We start from the raw sequence: 9,788 nt of genomic DNA on the forward strand, positions 1-9,788 counted from the left end.
ACATATAAAATTGCATCTCAGCTTTGAAAATAATTTATCTTCAATTGTAATAAATGTTTGAACATAGTGTGCGCTTCCGTATACTAACCGCGCAACAATTCTGTATCAGAAAATCTAGTTTCCCTCGAACAGTCGAAGGGGGATTGGAAACGACGTGATTTGAAAACTTTCGATACTTGACTTGCTGGTATTTAGACGAGAAAAGAGGGGAAGAATGTCTAACAGTCTAACGAGAGGGAGGAAAGGAGAAGTTCTCCCGGAGGAATTCCCTTCACCCTCGCGACCTCAAACCGAACGGTGCCAGGCGAATCCCTTAAAAAACGGATTTACAACCTGTTGCTACCGAGGCCACTTAAAGATTCCCCTCGATATTGAAAGAATATCCGAAAAGGAGGGCAGGTTTTCCTCTCTTTCGAATCCGGTTCGTTCCCTGATACCTTGTAAATATAAAGGTCCGGATATTGAGTGGAAGATTGTCGAAAATTCCGAGCGGGACCCGTGGTTACCAACGGTCTAGGAACCCTCTTCCTTTCAGATTCCTCCTGTCGAAACGGATTTATTCTGATTTCTTAGTGCGTTCAGTTCACACTTCGTTGACGTAATATTCCTTAGTGCGCATTAATTTTACATAATATTGATAAGCTTTCTAAAGTCAGCAATGACCTGTATAATATTATAATAAAATGTTTTCTACATAAAATTGCAAATATATTCTGAGGCACTTTCTTAGTCCGCATGTAGGGGAAGTCGTTCGTTGCTCGAAGATCGACACAATCGAGGAATAACCGTAGCGGACAATTGCAGGCAGATCGGAAACGTGCTGTTCGACAATTCCCCTGGACAATAACCATGAAATAACATTTAACTAGCCGTGGTGACTTGACCGACAAATTACGCGGAATAATCGAGAAAAAGAAACTAAACTGACGTTAGCGGAAGGGGCATCGAAGGATTCATTCGAAGAGAAAGAAGGGAAGAGCGAAACGCGAAGGGTTTTCTGAGACCGGATGCCCGGCAATCATTTATTTTATATTAATCACGGCCGGGGCAGGAAGAAAGCCGGCGACTATAGACGCAATCCCGAATGTAATGACGGGCCAGCGGATAAAGGAATCTGCGTTGTGTTCGTTCGGTTTTTCGAGCGTTGCCTACGAGAAAAGAGTCGGTGCATGTCATTAGCTATGATGGGGCACCCGGATGCTCCGGCAAGAAGGAAGCCGCTTTCATGAAAGACGTGTACGTGGATTGACAGATTCCTGTGTACGCCATTGTTGTTGTAGTCATGCCCGTTGCCCTCTAGGAATCGCTCCTCACGCACTGTTCCGTCGTTTCTGGGACGATTTAACTTGACCGTCGAGTTGTTGGTATTTTTATTACTACGTAACGTACTCTGTAATTATATCAATGAGTGAAACAGTAGGTATTATATTGTAAAACCTGTACTTGATGACTTGGCAAAACGAAATGCATTTTTAAATCGTGCCGTAATCCTAGCCCGAGCTCCTTGGTATTATTAAAATTTTATAAGATGCAACACAAAGATAGGTCGTATTAGAAGCTTTCATTACCTCGTTCTAAAATTACGTATGAATACGTATGTAACACTTTACTGATTTGCAAGACAATTTATTCTCATTCATCTTGTTAATTAGTCCGATGGAATCAGCAGGGTATTGTAATTAGGAGAAACATTTTCGATCGGATTCCAGCGATGGAAACTATGATGGCATCGATCTCGGGACCTCGTTAAGGTTCCCAACATTGTGAAAGTGAAGAAGGAGTGGTTTTCTCGGAGGTGTCTGCAAGATTTCAAGGGCGGAGTTTCTACCGCGATCGCAGCTTCTCCCCGCAAAACCGGTCGTTATCCGTCGGTTATTGATTGGCCCTCGTTAGAGCCAGTTATTTGTTTTGCAGAGTGTGAGAACCGGAACTACTAATCACTTGTCTTTAATCCTTACCCGTACAAGCATCATTTCGTTCGACCTTCTAATTTTCCTCCCGTCTGGTGCACCGCATCACTGCGTTTTACGTTCCCCTTTTGGCCATTCAAGCAACAGTTAAACTGAACTTAAATGCTTTTCGTTGAATGTTGTCTTTAATACTCAGTTCACACGATATACAAGATGTCATGCAAATCAATATTGATAATATTTCTTTCACGGTGACATGTGTTGGTTATTATACAATGTATTACACGATATTTTGATACAGATTATTTTTCTTAAGTCATGAATCTGCTTGAAGGCAACTCAGCTACCGTACCTTCGTACCGAAGAACAGAGTATAGAGGCGGACAACAAACATCGAATGGTAAAGACAGCTTGGTTACTTCATCGTTTCTTTGCCAAATCGAGACCTTTGCATACACTGCGAGCGCAAATGGCAACTACAATGTCCGAGCGGAAGTAATTTCCGAGATGAGCGGCCTCGGCTCGACTCGCAATAGTGGTTGAACAGTCAAAGTGGGCTCATTTCGGCATACATGCCAGATCCCGCGAAGGGACGCTCCGCAGGGAGGTCATATCCTGTCCACCCTGGTGTCCTGACTGGTCGCGCATTAAAGCCACGAGCAAAAGTAATTTTCTGAAGAAGCCACGCAAAGTACCGGGTACACCGGCGGAAAAGTGTGAGAAAACTGCCGCCGCCGCTCCTGCTTCTCGCTACGGAGGAGCCACTGGAAAATCTGCACGCGTATGCAAGATACATGGTCTTTATACGCGAATGGGAACGAGATGGTTACCTTTCTTTTCCATCTTAAAGAGTCTTTTACATTTTAAAATAGCTAAAAGGATCGCATTTCTACGTTTTACATTTCTTGTTAAGATGTAACAACGTCATCGCAGACTACTGTTTAACACATGTATCTACATTAAATAATAAGTAATGTTAATTTATGGTACTGTCCATTTTGCATAGAACATTGAATATGTAGACAATTATTTTATTTTGTCAAGGACTACAAGTACGTATGTATAACTACTCCCGAATGGTATTTATGTAAATAAAATTTATGTCCAGGAAAAGTATTCATGTATTACATAAGTTTATTCACTACAGTCTACCCGTACATTAGCACCTTCGCTTTAATAATTTAATAGGATCTTGATTATGGTTAATTATATATTACCTTACACGCTATTCTCGTCATTAATAAAGATGTACATTCTATATACCATTCCATGCATGCTTAATTCTTAAACACGTGTGTCTCAGCATGAATTAAAATCTCGCCTTTAGAATGCCGAGATAATTTTCTATTTTTAATGTTGATAAAAATGTTGTTTACCTACATTTTTTTCATCTCTTACCAAATTCTGCTGGTATTGTAATCTTAAAGGAACAATTATTACTTTAGACAATTATTAGTATAGACAGGTTTATTCATATTGTGTATATAATTCAAAAGATAATTTAAACCGTGTAAAAGAATATCGAACGAGATCCGAAATGTTATTATATCATTTTTCATTTCAAAATCATTATATTCAATGTATGCAGTGCTTCAGAAACAATGAGAACTATAGAGAAAATTTACATCTGTGTAGAAAGTTACAGTTGTAGCAACAGAATTAATTTCCAACAAACAAATTCTGCAATTTTCTTAGAACATAATGAAGAATATTAATTTCTGCAAAAATTACTTCTTGAATGCTTCTTTGAGCGTGATTGGTATCACGTTTGTACAAGTGAACGATTAACGAGGTCAGATGTTGTTAGTTCCACGGTGATAGAGAAACTATGAGGGAAAGGAAGAACTAACAATTGCTTAGGCCTGACGATACAGGATTATTGTTTCTAAACTGGCGTATCTTTTCTCTGTTCGTTTAATTTTTATTCGTTTTTAACTTGAGATAACATGAATAAAATATGATACTAATACTTAGGACACAAATATATTTCTTGTTAACCCATTCGATAGTGCTTAATTAGTGTTACAAATACATATAATTATGAATATTTAGTTCAATACTTTTCTTTTAAATTGGTAACGTATAAAAGTAATCTGTGAGACGAGACAGAAATCACGTGTTAATTACTTGTTCCCGTAACGAATAGAACGAGGTCTTTCTCCTCGGCTGGCAAGTGTGAAGCTCGTAAAGGGAGACCTTTGAGAACTCGCGTTGAATCTATACCAACTGTGCGTGAATCGTTTGCTTCCTTGCAAAACCTATAAAAAACGGTAGCGACGGAGCCCGAAGGATCGTTACGTCTTCTCGTTAATAAACGAGTGCGTACCTTTTGAATTTTGCGCTAATTAGTTCCTAACGTTGAATAAGGGACCCGGTACGCATTGCCTTTTGTGAAATCCGTTTTACTTTTTGCGGATACGCTCGTTTCCACCGGTATGATCAACTGTGAAAGCTTCGGACTCTGATCTTTTTTTATGAATTTTTTCTCACATATTACACAGTTTCACGATTTGGTTCTATAAGACGTGAATGTATCATAAATTTATAATGAAGAATTGTTTCACGAAGTTATAAAATATATTTAGCTCTAAATGCAGACAATCGTTGAAATGTTATTCATCTAAAAATAGATGGATGCAGTTGTAAAATTGCGATACCAATTATGAAACTTGGAACCTATTATCGGAATTACTCGGAACAATTTGTCCCGGATCTCTCTTTTCGAAACGGTAGGCGTGCACGGCAGGCAAATCTAAGAGACCCGGTGGACATGATTCGGCAAGAAAATTTCTCTTCGTCCGTGGTTTACATCGAGAGGGACGATGACTAGTCGCTTTCTGATGCACGTGACTGCGGGACAATGAATCTTTTCTCGCCTCAACGACGTACCAATCACTGGCCTGTCACAATACGATCGACCGTGATCATTCATGAATGAGCCAAGAGTGACGACGCGCGGCTACTGTGCGGTTGAGAAGGGATCTCTACTCTCTCTCTCTCTCTCCCTCAATTCAACAGCTTAAAACGTAGTCACGATCTCGCGCGTGATCGTGATTTCGTGTTCTGAATTTGTTGCGTAGATCACCGTAATTCTTCTCCGGGCGACGAGAACGAGAATAATCCAACGATTCGATAATTTATTAATCCCGGATGATTAAGTACATTTCGTGACGTCTGCGAAATTACTCGTCCACGTATTAAGCCGTATAAAACGATTACACGGTTCAACACAAATGTCAGTGGTACTTGCAATTTTGTACGTTTCTAAGGTACTTTTAAGAACTGCAGAACGTAACTAGTATTAATGTAAAGCAGTGCTAGTTGAAGTAAAGTGTGACATAGAATGCAGTATGTATTTATTAATATGGGAAAGAGATTTGCAGTGCACGTATCCGAACCGAGTGGAGCGAGTCGATGTGAGAGATGGCTATCTGCCAAAGAAGGCAGGAAAGGCGACGCGAATTTAAAATGCATACACCCGGGGCCATAATTCGATTAACCTAAGCGAAAATGCACTCGTTTGTAGCGTGCATATATAACAAATGAAATCTCCTGCATAGTAATTCCATTCGGAATACGAAAGTGGAGGATGCGCCGCGGGGTCGGAGCTACGTACGACGTCGGATACGGAGGGTTGGGGGCAGGGTGTGGTGGAGGGTGGCCTGTGCTAGAGAGTGGGTGGAGGTGCCAGCGGTAGAGAGGGCGGATTAAAAATGTAATCCAATAATAACGCGTCTCTGGTGCCTGTGGAAGTACGTACGTAGTATGTAGGTACATATATGTACGGAGATAGTGGCGTAGAAATAAGGGATGCGCAAGTCGTACGGGCTCTCCTGAAAGATAATTAGGCTACGTGTCATTTTTATTTCCTTCCGTACTCAACGGAAGATATACGTCCACGTTCGTCGATCATTTTATTTCTATTCAACTTCTATCTTGCCTAAATGTATTTTATCTACTTACAATCAATTCACGTATGGTAGAATTTCCTTTAGGTTGTTAAAAAAATAAGCGTACACTGTTATATAAACGAAATATCATTTTATAATTGTCAAACGTACTTAACGTGCGAAGTCTGGATTCAAGTAGCCCAGAAATGATCGCACCGCGTATATACGGTACTGCGCGAGCATTTCCTCGTGCCGAGATGTGTCGAGTACGTGCCAGCACCTACGTATATCTGTAATACCGGTAGGTATGTGGGTACACCCCCAGATGAATCTTGAGGCAGTGAAAATATCACGATGTCCGCTGCCACCGGAGCGTTGTCGGCCAAGGGGATGAGCTGAAATGGGTAGATGGAGTCCATTAGCAGACCGGTGAGGATGTGTGCGATTATACACCCCTCCCCTCCTCCCTCCCCCCCGACAGTCCACTCAATAATGCATCATCCTTCTCTATTCGAGGACCTCAAACCCCCGTCCATGTATGACCACTCGGGGAGACCGTTCCTTCCCGGGTACCACCTCCGCCCTACCACCCCCGCGGACCCGTTATTCCTTTTCCACTGGTTACCTCCCTTCTACCGTGGATTCACCTTCTGTGAACATTACCGCGGGCTGCTTATTACTGCCGCAGCTTTGATTTGCGACGGGTGGCCAGGGGGTTGGTTAGCTACCACCGGACTCGGACCCGGGCTGTTTACTGCGTTTCAAAGAAAAACCGCGCTGGCTACGTACATTCCGGATTCGAGTTTCGGTAATGGGCATCGTTATTTTAATGCCACACATCTATCTCTTTCGGATTTTGCGAAGGGCAGAGCTCGTCTTTCGTTTCAGTTATATTTTTTAGTAGATATGAATATTTAATGCAGTCGGAATTATTCTGTAATATTGGTACACAGTAAACCAGCTTTAGAGGTAATTTATTTTAATTCAATATGTATTGGAATACATTTCTTTTTAAATTGTAAATATAAATTATATTATGTCTGGTTCAGTGAAAAGGAGTCGAAGCAGATGACGTATCAATAGGTTTCGACACGAACGCAAGCATCGATGATTTATGAGCTATCGACCTTACGACCTTTTATTATTCTCGCAAAAAGAAGAAAACACCGCGCTAAGCAGGTTTAACGCTGCAGCATAATCCACCTTCACAATAATTGATTCTGACTACCGACTCGCTCAATTCACGGAGCTGTGAGTCTCTCGCGAAACACTCACGAATGCGAGACGATACTGAAATAATACTTGATACAGGTGGTATCTGGAAGAGCTCAACTGAAGTGCTCCATCTCTTCCTGTTGGTCCGCGCAGATTAACGGCTAATCCGTACGGGAACGAGGAATTGTTGAGAGAAAAGCGGAAATGCTAATCTCCCGATGGGTATCCCCGGGATACCTACGTACCACGGAGCCTTCCATTTCCACGTGTGCCGTTGGCCCCGTCGCGTCGCGCCGCGTCGCCTCTCGTTGGTGTCTTGGATATATCGACGGACTTCGAGCACGTGTGAGCGTGCTCTTGCGCCTGTTTAAGTACGCTTGCGACGATTGCGTGCAAGGGGCGGGGACGTAGAGACCCCAACGACGCTTCAACGCGTCGTGCAAATCCTCTCAGATCATTCTCCTATCTACCGAACGAGGACGCGACGTTTCTGCGCGAAACGTTTATTTTGCTGCGATGGACTTGCGATTGAATTATTTTATATATTCCGTGATTTAACTGGAATGTAGCTCCGGCCATATTAAACGGAAAATCACCGCTCAAAGAGAATTTGAAATACCTATATAAATTCTCCTTATCAAAGCTCGATCAACCACTGCGTATGAGATTACTGATAATTTGAATAAAGCACCAAAAAGAAAGTTCATATATGTACCTATTTAAGATAACAGTTTATAATCATACATCCAGTCGTGACATTGCAATTATTAATAAAAAGAGGAATGTCGTAAAACATCCCTTCATATCTTATCACTGAAACCATGCAATCACCTGCACGAAAATTTGATACAAATATTGAAGTATCGTGCAGCTCAGCTGTCGATCGCCCAGGCATGTCGCGGCTCGATGCTACGTGGTACGTATAGCTTTCAGGAAAACACATTTCCTTTGTTAGCCGAAGTGCCAGGCTCTTTGTCTTTCATCTTTCGCTGTTAGCCGCGCTTCCCCACATCCAATCAATCCCGTCTCTCTCAAGCAGACTCTGGTGACAGACATGGGACGACGAACACCTCGTGACTTATAATCGCATTTTCCCGGCTTCGCTCCAGCGCAACACGCGCGCTTGCCGTGCGTCTCATGAAGAACGAAATCAACCCCTCCGTTAATGGGCAACGGGGAAAGCTTTCAGCTAACCGAGTCTCCTTTGCTCATCGCTTCTGATCTATTCTTCGGCTAATCTGTTGATTATACGAGGCCGTCTGGCAATACGTTATCGGTGGCTCTCGCAATCACCAAGCGGTATCTCTTTCTCTCTTTGCGCGGGAACCGGCTAAATACGTATCCTCTGAGGGAGGAGTGTTCTTTCCGAAACACGTTCGCCTCCGGAAGAGATCACTTCGTACGAAGTTAATGGCGCATAAGAGCGAATTGCTTCCGTTATTAGAGACGATGCCTGGTCGAGTGTTGCTATTTAAATGTACGCGCGAAGTTGGATCTTCAAGTTTTCTCACTGAATTTTCATAAATTAAGGGCCGAAGATGTGAGAAAATCCTGTCGTAAAATACGTCTTTTAAAAGTAATTTGGCTCTTTTTATTCGTTGCACTGTAAGTATCAGCCGATGTAAAAATTTACAATTCTCTCTACTTATGGCAACACAAGATTGCAATTAGACCTTTTCAGACTAAACACGGTCGATGAAAACAATAGTTTCCCCAACTTTTAATTCCGTCGTAGTGCGTTACCTAAGATCGACATTTTCCAATTATGCGCGAGCTGAATTGTCGCAATACCGTGAATACTTGCAAAATTCTCGCCGATACCCTGGAATGCCGTGGCATTACGTTTCGAAAGATGTTATTCCGCGGGGAACCGTGAGAAGACTATTCAAGTCTGATCCATCGGGAACGATTGTTAGGATTTTTCTGTTTCATCCGGAATACCGTTTCAGGAAGAGTTGACCCGCTTAGCCTGGCACGCTCTTTTCCTCTCCTACCGGTCGACCGATAGCTTTTCCAACCGGCGAAACCCGCCTGAAAAGAATAAGACCGGATCGTTGCTCTTTATTCCCGGTCGACGACAAACGACGGATTGCCTCAGAATCTTGGCGCTGAGCCGTTACCGGAGTTCGCGGGCGCAATTAGCCGGCAGATAGCATCGTAAGACTTAACCTACTATCACTTTGGTTTATTGCGAGTTATATTTCAGCACGTGGGAAACGCCTGCGGTTTTCAATGGGGACCCTGTGCGAAGAAGGTTGCCCAATGATCGCCCGATAGCGATTTCAGATCGACGGAAACCTAGTTTTCCATAAAATGCAACCGTTCCGTCTAATAACTCGCTCGAATGGCGTTGATGACACGAAAGGGAAAACGCGACGCGGGAAACACGGAATTGTACACATCGGGGCAAGAAACGTTTCAGCGTTGCGGAGCCGTGAAGTGCGTATGTACTAGGAGTTTCACATGAGCGCCCGTAACAATCGCGTTTCACGAGCAAAGATCACGGAAGAAAGGAGAAAGGGAGTACGCGGTGATTAAGATTCGAAGTTAATTACAATCTAACTTCGTTAATGTAGGCAGCTGGTTTAATGATAATCATTCAAATTGACCACTACACGGTTTCTATAGCAAGGAAATAAGAAAAGAATTGGAAATTATTTTTCTGCAAATATCTATGTTAAAAACTATTGTTTCCATAAAAACTTTTTGTCTTCATCACATATACATGTTCCATAAGAAAATAGTAATAGTGAATAATAGAAAAAAATATGAA

General features: G+C 42.3%; 1 long non-coding RNA gene across 1 annotated transcript; it reads left to right on the top strand.

Annotated features, from left to right (window-relative positions):
- Positions 1–5,612: 5,612 nt before the first annotated feature.
- Positions 5,613–7,781, top strand: LOC113464938 (uncharacterized). Its single transcript, XR_003389804.1, has 3 exons — positions 5,613–6,769; positions 6,850–7,051; positions 7,112–7,781. It is a non-coding gene; the product is annotated as an uncharacterized LOC113464938 (long non-coding RNA).
- Positions 7,782–9,788: the final 2,007 nt, after the last annotated feature.

Source organism: Ceratina calcarata, unplaced genomic scaffold (assembly GCF_001652005.2).
Source record: "Ceratina calcarata isolate Rehan_Ccalc_2016 unplaced genomic scaffold, ASM165200v1 scaffold61, whole genome shotgun sequence".
NCBI lineage: Eukaryota > Metazoa > Arthropoda > Insecta > Hymenoptera > Apidae > Ceratina > Ceratina calcarata.